Source organism: Triticum aestivum, chromosome 5B, assembly GCF_018294505.1.
Source record: "Triticum aestivum cultivar Chinese Spring chromosome 5B, IWGSC CS RefSeq v2.1, whole genome shotgun sequence".
NCBI lineage: Eukaryota > Viridiplantae > Streptophyta > Magnoliopsida > Poales > Poaceae > Triticum > Triticum aestivum.
Window position 1 is genome coordinate 511149586 of NC_057807.1, and position 13279 is coordinate 511162864.

Sequence of the window (13279 nt, forward strand, 5' to 3'; positions counted from 1 at the left end):
GTCTCATCTGTCACCAAGCTTAACATGAGTGTTTAAACTTGCCTACTAGCCAACCAGGACTATCCAAAGTACCAAACACAGCTATTCAGGCTACAACAGCAACATATTAAACTAGCCATGGACCTACCTAACTCCCAAAGCACTAATCCATCCCCAATTAGTTCAGACAAAAAAAATTCCACATGGTTAAATGGGCACACACCTCTCTGTACTTCTGCAGATAAACCTTGAGGGGCTTGATGTACTCCTCAAAGCCCAGTGTGGCAGTCCCCAAGAGCAGGTTGTCGCTGTTGATGGTCAACACCAGACCACACTTGTCGCTTGCCTTGTAGTACAGACAAGACAAAACGGTAACAGGTCAGCACCAGACCACCCTTGATCCAGGCAGGCAAAACAGAGCGGCGGTGGTCAGCAGGGGCATTCACTCGCTGGTGATGGAGATGAACTCGGATACGCACTCGTGCATGGTCTCCTTGGCGAACATTGATGAGGCCCAGATCTGGACCCCTCCTCTGGCACGGCACGACCCGGGCGAGCGGCGTCAGAGGGAACCGATAGCACGGCCGCGTCATTGTCGACCACACAATAACAGAAGAAGCAGACGGAGCCATGGTCTCCTACTAGGCGGTGCACCTACGCGCACGCATTAGGGAGGGGAGGAAGGAAATTGCATCAGCAAAATCGAACCAAGCAACAGAGAGAGACCAGGAGGAGGAGAGAGAGGCGGACCTTGCATGGTGTCGAGCACGACGAGGGAGGTGGCGAGCAGCGCGAGGAGGCATCGACTGTGCTCCCCATCCTCGGCCTGGTAGAACATGCCCACGATCTTCCCTAGATCTGTCCCTGCGGCGGGGTTCATGGCGGGAGGAGGATTCCTTAGGGGATGAGTGGATGACCATTTTATGGATGACCATAGATTTGCATGCATTTTTTATCTTTCTAGATATTTTTAATTTATGCGAAGGTTTTCCATTTTTTTGATTTTTATGCCTGTTTCAAAATGCGGTCAAAATGGCAGGCATGACCATTCCTAGCTAGTGGTTGAATCTTGGAAAACTTTTGGTGTTTCTGTGATTAAATAGATACTTTTGTACCTAAAAATGATTTTTGAAAAAAAATAAAGAGCAACCTATGAGGCAGCTGCAGTTCAAATTTGACCCGCTTCCACCAGAATCGGCAGAAATTTGTCTTTTTCACGAGAGGTGGATCAAAACTTGTGACACCCAACCATTTGGTCAATTGTGCATTAAATATGGCCTAGTATTTTAGAAAATTGATTCGGTCCAATTTTGCAACAATTATTTGGTAGGTCCTTCACAAAAAAACTCATTTTGGGCACTTGGAAAATGGAAAATGATTTTTTCGTCCAAAGAAAATGAAAACTTCCTCAGACAACATTGTTTGCCATTCCAATATGCACCATAGTGCACAATATTAGATCATTTGAGCAAACTATGCCATGAATGTGGCCATAAGATTGACCATTTGGCTTGAAAGCCATTGTTTTTTCTGGTAACTTGGTCACATGTAATGACGCAATGTGAAGGTTTTCCATTTTTTTGATTTTTTTTGAAATTTTTATGCCCGTTTCAAAATGCAGTCAAAACGGCGGGCTTGACCGTTCCTAGCTAGTGGTTGAATTTTGTGTTTCTATGATTAAATAGGTACTTATGTACCTATAAATTATTTTTAGAAAAAATAAAGAGCAAACTATGAGGCAGCTGCAGTTCAAATTTTACCCGCTTCCAACTGAATTGGTGGAAATTTGTCTTTTTCATGAGAGGTGGATCAAAAAATTTCACACTCAACAATTTGATCAATTGTATATTAAATATGGCATAATATTATAGAAAATTTATTTGGTCCCATTTTACAACAAATATTTGATAGGTTCTTCGCAAAAAAACCAATTTTTCCACAAGAAAAATGATTAAAAATATCTAGAAAGATAAAAAATGCATGAAATCTATGGTCATCCATAAAATGGGGTTATCTTTCTAGATATTTTTAATCATTTTTCTTGTGGAAAAATTGGTTTTTTTGCGAAGAACCTATCAAATATTTGTTGTAAAATGGGACCAAATAAATTTTCTATAATATTATGCCATATTTAATATACAATTGATCAAATTGTTGAGTGTGAAATTTTTTGATCCACCTCTCATGAAAAAGACAAATTTCCACCAATTCAGTTGGAAGCGGGTAAAATTTGAACTGCAGCTGCCTCATAGTTTGCTCTTTATTTTTTCTAAAAATAATTTATAGGTACATAAGTACCTATTTAATCATAGAAACACAAAAAAAATTCCAAGATTCAACCACTAGCTAGGAACGGTCAAGCCCACCGTTTTGACCGCATTTTGAAACGGGCATAAAAATTTCAAAAAAAATCAAAAAAATGGAAAACCTTCACATTGCGTCATTACATGTGACCAAGTTACCAGAAAAAACAATGGCTTTCAAGCCAAATGGTCAATCTTATGGCCACATTCATGGCATAGTTTGCTCAAATGATCTAATATTGTGCACTATGGTGCATATTGGAATGGCAAACAATGTTGCCTGAGGAAGTTTTCATTTTCTTTGGACGAAAAAATCATTTTCCATTTTCCAAGTGCCCAAAATGAGTTTTTTTGTGAAGGACCTACCAAATAATTGTTGCAAAATTGGACCGAATCAATTTTCTAAAATACTAGGCCATATTTAATGCACAATTGACCAAATGGTTGGGTGTCACAAGTTTTGATCCACCTCTCGTGAAAAAGACAAATTTCTGCCGATTCTGGTGGAAGCAGGTCAAATTTGAACTGCAGCTGCCTCATAGGTTGCTCTTTATTTTTTTTCAAAAATCATTTTTAGGTACAAAAGTATCTATTTAATCACAGAAACACCAAAAGTTTTCCAAGATTCAACCACTAGCTAGGAATGGTCATGCCTGCCATTTTGACCGCATTTTGAAACAGGCATAAAAAATCAAAAAAATGGAAAACCTTCGCATTGTGTCATTACATGTGACCAAGTTACCAGAAAAAATAATAAACTTGTAATATGGTAACTATTTTTAAAAATTGTTCTCAGAAACGAGTTATCATGTGTGGAGATCAATGGCTTTCAAGCCAAATGATCAATCTTATGGCCACATTCATGGCATAGTTTGTTAAAATGATCTCATATTGTGCACAATGGTGCATATTGGCATGGCAAACAATGTTTCTTAAGGAAGTTTTCATTTTCTTTGGACGAAAAAATCATTTTCCATTTTCTGAGTGCCCAAAATGAGTTTTTTGTGAAGGACCTACCAAATAATTGTTGCAAAATTGGACCAAATCAATTTTATAAAATACTAGGCCATATTTAATGCACAATTGACCAAATGGTTGGGTGTCACAAGTTTTGATCCACCTCTCGTGAAAAAGACAAATGTCTGCCGATTCAGTTGGAAGCGGGTCAAATTTGAACTGCACCTGCCTCATACTTTGCTCTTTATTTCTCCCAAAAACCATTTTAGGTAAAAAAGTATGTATTTAATCATAGAAACAACAAAAAAATTCCAAGATTCAAGCACTAGCTAGGAACGGTCATGCCTGCCGTTTTGACCGCATTATGAAACGGGCATAAAAATTTCAAAAAAAAATCAAAAAATTGGAAAACCTTCGCATTGTGTCAATAAATGTGACTATGTTACCAGAAAAATAATAAACTTATAATACAGTGATTATTTTAAATAAGTGTTCTAAAAAAATAGCTATCATGTGTGAAGATTCATGGCTTTCAAGCCAAATGGTCAATCTTATGGCCACATTCATGGCATAGTTTGCTCAAATGATCTCATATTGTGTACAAAGGTGCATCTTGAAATTACAAACAATATTGGCTAAGGAAGTTTTCATTTTCTTTGGACGAAAAATTCATTTTCCATTTTTTGAATGCCCAAAATGAGTTTTTTTATGAACGAGCTACCATATATTTGTTGCAAAATTGGACCAAATAATTTTTCTAAAATATTAGGCCATATTTAATGCATAATTGACAAAATGGTTGTGTGTCAAAAGTTTTGATCGACCTCTCGTGAAAAAGACAAATTTCTGCCGATTCAGTAGGAAGCGGGGCAATTTTGAACTGCATCTGCCTTATAGTTTGCTCTTTATTTTTTACAAAAATCATTTCTAGGTATATAAGTATCTATTAATCAGAAATACATGGTTTGGTGGCGATACATCGAGGTTTGGATGGTGGACGAGGGCCCCAACTCCAGAGCACGTAAACTCGCATGCCCGCCGCGTGGTCACCGCATGACCGTTGTGTTGCCATGTGTTCTGGGCGGCCTAGGCATGTCTAGTGGGTTGGGTACTCCCGAGGTAGGTGCTTGGAAGAAAATTAGAACATAAGATTCTCATGAGAAGACTGAACTATGCTCAAACATGAATTAGCAGCCATGTGTTTGATTAGCGGTACGGGAAATGCACGTGACCAATGGGCGTGAGTTTTGGCTGAAGATGATCATCTACTAAGAAGACTGTTTTCACAAATTTTCATCTCTAAAGGAGGATCCTAGGTGGTACTTGCTTTGCAAAGTACCACACTACAAAAAAATATGAATGTTGAAGCTGGGCTCAATATAATTAATGGATTGATCTGAAATTTGGTGGAGGATGGTTATTTGGGCATAAGAAAGCACTGTAGAAAATTGATACCATTTGGACATGCCAAAGTGGTACTTCCTTCACAATGCTCTTCTTTGGGCAGAAACTTGGGAAAATTAGTGAGAGAAATTGGCTAAATTAAATGAGCTCAAATTTGGTGTAGGTAAGTTACATAGGCATATAGAATATGTGGCAAAAATTCAACTCATTAGGATATGTATAGCTAGTACTTCTTTCACAAAGGTTCTAGGTGGACAAAAACTTTGGAAATTTGCCATGGAAGATTTGCTGGGCAAATAGAGCTGAATTTTGTCATGAGGCAATGATTTGGATAGGAAAGAGTGCCCAAAAATTTTGAGGGCAATCAAGAATATATAAATAGCACTTCCTTCACAATGCTCTTCTCTGGACAAAAACTTCAGAAAATTAGTGAGAGAAATTGGCTAAATGAACCAAGCTCAAATTTGGTGTAGGTAAGTTACATAGGCATATAGAATATGTGGCAAAAATTAAACTCATGAGGATATGGATAGCTAGTACCTCTCACAAAGGTTCTGGGTGGACAAAAACTTTAGAAATTTGCCGAGGAAGATTTACTGGGCAAATGGAGCTGTATTTTGTCATGAGGCAATGATTTGGATAGGAAATAGTGCCTAAAAGTTTTGAGGGAAATCAAGAATATATAAATAGCACTTCCTTCACAAAGTGTTGTTCTGAACAGAATAGGAAAATGAATATTGTTGAATTATTTTTGAACTAGGCAAGGAAGTTTTTTTTACATATTTGACGAAGATATGACCCAAAGAATTTATGAGATTTTTTTGGGAATTTTGGGAATGATAGAAATATAGGTTGCTTCACAACCTAGGGCAAGAATCGACACATGGACATGACACATAGGCAAAACTGATGAGGGGGCGCCTAGTCATAGCAACCCACCACAATTTACAAGGTTATGACCATCTATATTTTATGACCATCTATATTGGTCGTTATCAGCTAGAAATAAGGCAACGGACAAGTGCTATCTTCTTTATGACCATTTGATGTAAGGAAATTACGACCTTTCTGACCAAAATGGTCGTTATAGTATTTCTTGTAGTCCCCCGAACTGCTTTTGACCAATTGGTCTCAAATGGTCATAGATTTATGACCAATTCTTCCAGGGTCACTAACAGAAGGTCACAAGTTGACATATTTCTTGTAGTGACCCTGCCTCAACCTTCCAGTAGGCTTGAAACTCTCACTTTCCTCATCATTGATCCTTACTTTGTATTCGACAGTTGAGATGCATTGCATAATCAAATTCACCCATTCTCGACAAAAACCCAATCTCAACATAATGTCCTTCAAGAACGGCCACTCGACTCTATCATATGCTTTGTGCATGTCAAGTTTTATAGCACACAAGCCCTCTCTACCTTCTCTTCTGTTCTTGATTGTGTGAAACATTCACAGGCCACTAAAATATTATCCGTTATCAATCTTCCGAGAACAAATGCACTCTGTGTTGGGCTGATAATTTCTGGTAACAAAGCCTTCAATCGAGTAGCCACCATTTTTGCAATTATTTTGTAACCACATTACATAAACTGATCGGTCTAAATTGTGTGACCTTTTTCTGGTGTATTAATCTTAGGAATCATCACGATCGCCGTATCATTCCAACCATTCAGGATAGTACATGTGTTGATTGCTTTCAGAACCTCCTCAATTAGGTCCTCCCCCAGCATGGGCCAGAATCTTTTGTAGAAAATAGCATGGAGACCATCTGGCCCTAGAGCTTTTAAGTCCCCAATGTCGAATAAAGCCTTGCAAACATCTTCCGCGATATTAGGGGCAAGTAGAGCATTGTTCATTTCATTTGACACTCTTCTACAGAGAAGTGATAAAACTACTTGATTTGGATGCTGAACTTCCAATGTGAAAAGCTTTGAAAATATTTAGTGATGTGATCCTTCAAATCCTTCTCTTGTATCCAATTTCCATACTCATATAAGAGTTTCTTTATATTATTTCTTTTTTTCCTGGCCGTGGCAGCGTTGTGAAAGAACGACGTATTACGGTCCCCATGTATCAAACAGTTCGCCCATCCTCTTTGTAACCAGAAAATTTCCTCTTGATCCAAGATATTTTCAATTAACACAATAATTTCCTTCTGATGACATCAAGATTCCGTATTCAGTGGGCCACTTTTCTTCTTACATACTATATCACTTGACTTAGACTTGGTTAAGTCTCAATCGACTGAGACCTAGTCGCACCCAAACAAAAAAGGGACTGTCTATTCAACAAGCGCCTGAAAAAAATCTCGTGTTAGTCACTGTAGACCATCGGATCAATATCCACAAGCCCCGGAGCTCGGTGATGTGCTCCTCGGTGACCGTCGAGCACTTTCACAAGCCCTTCATTTTAGGGGCAGCCTTGCCCTCCTTCATCGTCTTCTTGCCCTTTGGCGGCTCACCGCCTAGGCATTGTTGGCATCGTCTGCCATCACACGAAGGTGGAAATAAAAGGGGGCGACGCTGGAAGTCATTGTGCTCAGGAAAGACCGCAAGGAAGGCGAGGGCGAGTACTACGGCAAGACAGAGGAGAACATGATGGCCTACACAGAGTCATTTTGGAGGTTGCATCAGGATGTTGCTGATCCCATCCAATCGCAGATCGATGAGACGGTGGTGGTGGTCATCCAGACAAAGTACCATGGCTGCTACCCGTGCCCCGATGGCATGATCACACCTTCTATCTCCCACACACGGCTCCAAGCTAACAACCCTAGCTTGAGCAGGAGTATCGCCCATGCGCAGCCGAGCCTGACCAACCAACATCCTGTAAGTATTTCCCCCTTATCTTCTTTCTTTCTCGCTTTATTTCAGCATTGCTATGATTTATGAGTTTCATCATGTCATATTGTAGGCATATGCGGCCTATGTCAAGCTTACGCATGTCGAGCTGCGAGAGCACGCCGGGAGAGTGTCGGAAAACGAGGATTTCAACCATCAGATGATGACAGTTAGTTTTGCCCACTTAGAACCAACCTAAATTTTGCACTTTCATTTCTTATGACCTTCATGTTTTCTTGGTGAACTGTCTAGGCTATGTTTGCGGCTATGCAAAATGACATGGTTCCTGAACCAATGGGAGCCCAACCACCACCTTCTGCACCATGCACATACTTGCCTTTGTTCGAAGAATGGGTAGCACAAGGTAGTGGGACTCTGGTTAGTACATTGCCAAACTATTCAACCACTAGTTATCATTGATTCAACACTATTACATTTACCGTTACAATCTCTATTCAAACATGTAGGGAACCAGTGGATCATTTGCTTTTGGTGGTGGTCTTGGTGGTTACACTCCTGCTTCACAGAGCCCTGTCGCTACGGTCTAGCGAAGTGGTGCTGGTCTTGGCGGTGCTAGTGGTCTTAATGGTGACGGCGACGATGATCCTAGTACGCTTTCAATGATGATGTTTTCCATGTTTTGCTATACTTTCTGATACATCTCCATCGTATCTATAATTTTTGATTGTTCCATGCCAATATTGTACAACTTTTACATACTTTTGGCAACTTTTTATACTATTTTTGGGACTAACATATTTATCCAGTGCCAGTTCCTGTTTGTTGCATGTTTTTTGTTTCGCAGAAAATCCATATCAAACAGAGTCCAAACGCGACAAAAAACTTATGGATTTTTTTTCCGGAATATATGTGATTTTTGGAAAAAAGAATCAACGCGAGATGATGCCCGAGGAGTCCACGTGGCAGGTGGCGCGCCCTGGGCCTCGTGGCCACTCCATAAGGTGGTTGGTGCCCTTCTTTTGCCTCAAGAAAGCCAATATCCGGATAAAATCGTGTCCAAAGTACAGCCCAATCGGAGTTACGGATCTCCGAGAATTTAAGAAACTGTGAAAGGGAAGAATCAGGGAGCGCAGAAACGGAAGGAAACAGAGAGAGAGGTCCAATCTCGGAGGGGCTCTCGCCCCTCCGCCGCTATGGAGGCCATGGACCAGAGGGGAAACCCTTCTCCCATATAGGGGGAAGGTCAAGGAAGAAGAAGAAGGAGGGGGGCTCTCTCCCCTCTCTCCCGGTGGCGCCGGAACGACGCCGGGCCATCATCGTGATGGAGATTTACACCAACAACTTCACCGCCGTCATCACCAACTCTCTCCCCCTCTATGCAGTAGTGTAATCCCTCTTTTACCCGCTGTAATCTCTACTTAAACATGGTGCTCAACGCTATATATTATTTCCCAATGATGTATGGCTATCCTATGATGTTTGAGTAGATCCGTTTTGTCCTATTGGTTAATTGATGACCATGATTGGTTTGAGTTGCATGTTTTATTATTGGTGCTGTCCTATGGTGCTCTCTGTGTCATGCAAGTGTGAGGGATCCCCGCTGTAGGGTTTGCAATATGTTCATGATTTGCTTATGGTGGGTGGTGTGAGTGACAGAAGCACAGACCGAGTAAGTAGGTTGTTTGCGTATGGGAATAAAGAGGACTTGATACTTTAGTGCTATGGTTGGGTTTTACCTTAATGATCTTTAGTAGTTGCGGATGCTTTCTAGAATTCCAATCATAAGTGCATATGATCCAAGAAGAGAAAGTATATTAGCTTATGCCTCTCCCTCATATAAAATTGCAATAGTGATTACCGGTCTAGTTATCGATTGCCTAGGGACAAATAACTTTCTCGTGACAATAAGCTCTCTACTAAAACTAACTTAGTTGTGTCTTCATCTAAACAGACCCTACTTTTTATTTACGCACTCTTTATTATCTTGCAAACCTATCCTATCACACCTACAAAGTACTTCTAGTTTCATACTTGTTCTAGGTAAAGCGAACGTTAAGCGTGCGTAGAGTTGTAACGGTGGTCGATAGAACTTGAGGGAATATTTGTTCTACCTTTAGCTCCTCATTGGGTTCAACACTCTTACTTATCGAAAGAGGCTACAACTGATCCCCAATACATGTGGGTTATCAAGACCTTTTTCTGGCGCCGTTGCCGGGGAGCAATAGCGTGGGGTGAATATTCTCGTGTGTGCTTGTTTGGTTTATCACTAAGTAGATTTTATTTGGTGTTCTAAGTTGTTCTCTATCTGTTGTTATGGATATGGAACACGAAATACGAATATATTAGGTTTACTTGCTACTCAGGGAGATGGGGAACCTCCTAAAGCCCTCGATGCTCATTATGTGAATGATATTATGCACTACTTTAATAATCCTGAGAAAACCCCATTCAATTATATAGTGGGAGACACGTTGGATCAACGTGAATACTTTAGGGATTATCGCTTGACTCAAAAAGGGAAACTATTATGGGATCAAATTCATATGTTGCATTGGTATGCTCGGCAACTATGCTTGAGATATGATTATACTTGTTGCTCTAGGATGAAGGCTCCACAACTTCCCTTTTCATGCAGATTTAGTGATAATGAAACCTTGACTTCTTATGCTAATGTTATATATGATTACTATGATGTGTAACAAATAGAAGAATTTGTTGCTTTTAAGGGTGCCTATGAAATTGAATCTTTATTGAAAAGTATGAAGCTTTTGATGATGATATTTATAGGCCTGGAAATTTTGCTATACTTAAATATTGCTATGGGAATTATGAATAAAACACCGATATTGATGCATTTATTGAGAAAGTCTCCGCTGTCCAAGAAGAGAATAATATTTTGCAGGAATCTATAGAAGAAGAAATTGCCGAAACTGTGAGCTCATTGGATGAAAAAGATGATGAGGAGAGCGAAGAACAAAAGGAGGAAGAGCGGATTAGCTACCCGTGCCCACCTTCTAATGAGAGTAACCCTACAACTCATACATTGTTTAATGTCCCTTCGTTTTTAGCGAAGGATGAATTCTATGATAATTGCTATGATCCCATTGATTCATTTGAAATACCCCTTTTTGATGAACTTGATGCTTTCTATGCTTGTGTCCATGATGCCAATATGAATGATGCTTATGGAGATGAACTTGCTATAGTTCCTTATGTTAAGAATGAAATTGTTTCTATTGCACCCACACATGATAGTCCTATTATCTTTTTGAATTCTCCCAACTACACTATATCGGAGAAGTTTGTGCTCATTAAGGATTATATTAATGGGTTGCGTTCTACTATTGCACATGATGATTTTGATAAATATAATATGCATGTGCTTGCTACTCCTACTTGCAATTATTATGAGAGAGCAACTACATCTCCACCTCTCTATGTTTACAACACGATAAAATTGCAAGAAACTACTTATTCTATGTATTGGCCTTTAACTAATGTGCATGAATTGTACTTGTATGACATGCCGATGCATAGAAGAGAGTTAGACTTCGTCGTTGCATGATTTATGTTACTTTGTGCTCACTACTAAATTACAAGTCATTGTTAATTAAAATTGGCTTTGATATACCTTGGGATCCGGGTGGATCCATTACTTGAGGACTATATGCCTAGCTTAATGGCTTTAAAGAAAGCACTGCCAGACAACCCGGAAGTTTTAGAGAGTCATTTATTTCTATTGTGTGCTTTTATAAAGTTTAAAAATGTGGCACCCCGGCTCAGAGAAAACCGGAACGCCCCGTATTCCAGCCCAGAGATCGAGATGAAGTCTTCTGGAATACGACACTGCTTAGCATAGAACAAACCAGCTCTTTATTACAATCTATTTGGGTACAATGATTACATCGGCATGGCGACACTATGCCTGCCACTATTGCTCTATGCAAGCAGTAGAACAACACAATGCAGCGGAAGAACTCTAGCAGCGAAACAACAACGACGGTGGTGAACTCCACTCCACAGGGACTCTAGCTGGAACGCTTATCCTAGCTCGCAAACAAGGACTCCACGGCAAACAAGCAATCAAATCCGGAATGACCTGCAAACTGGCATGACACGTCAGGTCAGTACATTGAATGTACTTGCAACATCACAATAACCAGAAGCATTCAAGACAGACCACATCATGGCAATTACAGGTTAAATAGGAATTATCATGAGATCATCAAAATAACATGGCATGACCAATATAAACATGATACAGCTAACACAACATGAGCATATTAATCCGACGATACTAGCATGCAACATGATAACACTATATGCACCACTTATTCTGCTCGGGTTACCTCGTAACCAGCACATGCATCACTTACCAACCTCGGACATCACACGATCATCTCAGGATCAAATCAAGCTTGGTATAAACAATACCGTAGTAATCATTCAATGACCACAAGGAGCTTGATCTTTACCCACGATTCTCGCACAACATCACGAATATCTAACAACTTGGTATCCTCGATACCACGGTGATCCTGACGGCGATCACAACCACGACCAACACTTGGTCCCAAACCGTGATCCTTACAGCGATCACAACCACGAACAATACTTGGCCCGTGATCCTTACGGCGATCACAACCCGACCAATACATGGCCCGTGATCCTTACGGCGACCACAACCAAGGGTTGTCACTAATCAAGTTATTCTTATTACTGTTGACTCATGGTGTACCCTACTTTCCACCTAGGCCCTGATACGTCCATTTTGCATCATGCTTTTATATCAATATTTATTGCATTATGGGTTGTTATTACACATTATATCTCAATACTTATGGCTATTCTCTCTAATTTTACAAGGTTTACCATGAAGAGGGGGAATGCCGGCAACTGGAATTCTGGCTGGAAAAGGAGCAAACATTGGAAACCTATTCTGTACTACTCCAAAAATCCTAAAACTCCACGAAACATGTTTTTGGAATTAATAAGAATTATTGAGCGGAAGAAATACATCAGGGGGCCCACACCTTGGCCAAGAGGGTGGGGGCGCGCCCACCCCTACTGGGCGCACCCCCTGTCTCCTGGGCCCCCTGGTGGCCTCCCGATGTCCATCTTCTGCTATATGAAGGCTTTTACCATGGAAAAAATCGTGGGCAAGCTTACGGGACGAAACTCCGCCGCCACGAGGCGGAACCTTAGCGGAACCAATCTAGGGCTCCGGCGGAGCTGTTCTGCCAGGGACACTTCCCTCCGGGAGGGGGAAATCATCACCATCGTCATCACCAACGATCCTCTCATCGGGAGGGGGTCAATCTCCATCAACATCTTCACCAGCACCATATCCTCTCAAAACCCTAGTTCATCTCTTGTATCCAATCTTGTATCCAAACCACAAATTGGTACCTCTGGGTTGCTAGTAGTGTTGATTACTCCTTGTAGTTGATGCTAATTGGTTTACTTGGTGGAAGATCATATGTTCAGATCCTTAATGCATATTATTACTCCTCTGATTATGAACATGAATATTCTTTGTGAGTAGTTACATTTGTTCCTGAGGACATGGGTGAAGTCTTGCTATTAGTAGTCATGTGAATTTGGTATTCGTTCGATATTTTGATGAGATGTATGTTGTCTTTTCTTCTAGGGGTGTTATGTGAACATCAACTACATGACACTTCACCATTATTTGGGCCTAGAGGAAGGCATTGGGAAGTAATAAGTAGATGATAGGTTGCTAGAGTGACAGAAGGTTAAACCCTAGTTTATGCATTGCTTCGTTAGGGGCTGATTTGGACCCATATGTTTAATGTTGTGGTTAGGTTTACC